Below are 1,913 nucleotides of genomic sequence, written 5' to 3' on the forward strand. Positions count from 1 at the left end.
AGGTAGACAAATTGTCTATCTGCAGAGTTGGAAGTATTTTGACCTACCTTTTTCTATAATTCAAAATTAGTTAAGTATAATATTTACCTGTAATATAAATGATAATCTATAATATTCTTTATTGTTAGAAAAGAACAGCTTATAAGAATGAGTACTAAGACATCAGGATAATGTTTAATAAAGTAGAGGTTTATTTAATATTTTAAAAATAACCACATTGCTAGAGCTGTAGAGAGAGCTCTTGTGTTAGGATGTCATCTGTTACGAGAAGTCACTACCCTTGAGGAAGATGGGAGTTTGGCTCCCAGCACCCACATCAGCACCCATCTTGCTGTGACTCCAGCTCCAGTGGATCCGGAGCTCTCTTCTGGCTTTCTCAGGACACATGGTATACATGCATACCTATGAGCAAGCACTTCCAGATAAAAACAAACCTTAATTTTTTTCAAAGTATCAAATTACTATTGGTCATAAGATCATCCAGAGGCTTGAGGTAAAAAAGAATTAAGGAATATTAGGGGAGTTTAGGTTCTGTTTTCAGCTAAGAGTAGACAAATTTCTGTTTTCCTTAGGTCAAATAATAAAGTCATATTTAGTGTCTATTTTGTTCCAGATAATTAGCTAAGGGCTTTCCCTTAATCCTTTAGTTGCTATTTAAGATGGATAATTATTATTGTATTATAAATGGAGGATCAAAACTTAATGGTGTACTTCACTTAGATGGTGGCTGACCAGAGGAGAGAGCTTTGCAAGCTCTGTATTAGACCATTGTTCCCAACTGTTCCTAACTGGTGAATCTTTGAAGTGGCTCCATCTCATAATCACAACTGCTATTAATTTGCATATTCTGATAGATGAATTGACTCCCTTGTTCCTAAACATCCTTCCCCTTCTGTAGTACTAACATTCAGACAAGTACAACAATGGTTTAAAAGAAATTCAGGCAGTTGATTGTGAATTTAGTGACATAAGTGAAAATATACTGACGTAGGAAAACTCTTTGCGGTGCTCTTCTGATCAGCACCATGGGTGTGACATTAGCCCAGCCTGCTTTTAAACATAGATTGCCCTGTAGACATACACCTTTTGTTTATCCATTGGTTATTTTCTTCCTCAGATATCTTGACCATCCTGTCCCCCTTCTCAAGAGTGTTTGTACACTTGATCTAGAATGGCTATTGATTCTTTGTATTGAATGCACTCTGCCAGGCTGTGGGTGAATGAATGCTTTGCACATGGTCAATTTTCAATAGTGAATGAGGAGTATACACCTGTGACAGTAATGGGTGCTCGGTTACAAGAGGGGAACATACATAGATTACCTATGATAGTAATGGCTGCTGGGTTAAAAGAGGAATATACATCTGTGATAGTAAGGGGTGCTTGGTTACAAGAGGAACGTACACCTGTGGTAGTAATGGGTGCTGGGTTACAAGAGGAACATACACTACCTGTGATAGTAATGGGTGCTGGGTTACAAGAGCGAATTCAGTGGGATTCTCTAACAGCTAAAACCAGAATTGACTACTGTTAAAAGCAAATGTATCAATATAGTGTTTCATTTGTAGTTACCTCTGAGGATACAGAGAGGGGCCTGAAATTTATGAAAAGTAGCATTTTTACACCAAGAGTTAGTGACATCAACGCAGTAAGAGGAAGAGGAAAAGCTGCTGGTTTATTCTGCAAGTAACACATACTCTGGTGCATTTGATATATAGCAGATAGTACCTTATTAATCTGTTCTCCAGTACATTTGATATATAGCAGATAGCACCTTATCAATCTGTTCTGACAGATTTGAAAATTTTACAGATTTTGTCACTATAAATCCACCTGAGGGAGAGCAGGTAGCTAGGCTGTTGGGGTTCCACATTTTCACATACTATGCATATTGCAGAGGAATGCTTTTTTTT

This window comes from Mus pahari, chromosome 12, assembly GCF_900095145.1.
Source record: "Mus pahari chromosome 12, PAHARI_EIJ_v1.1, whole genome shotgun sequence".
Classification (NCBI taxonomy): domain Eukaryota; kingdom Metazoa; phylum Chordata; class Mammalia; order Rodentia; family Muridae; genus Mus; species Mus pahari.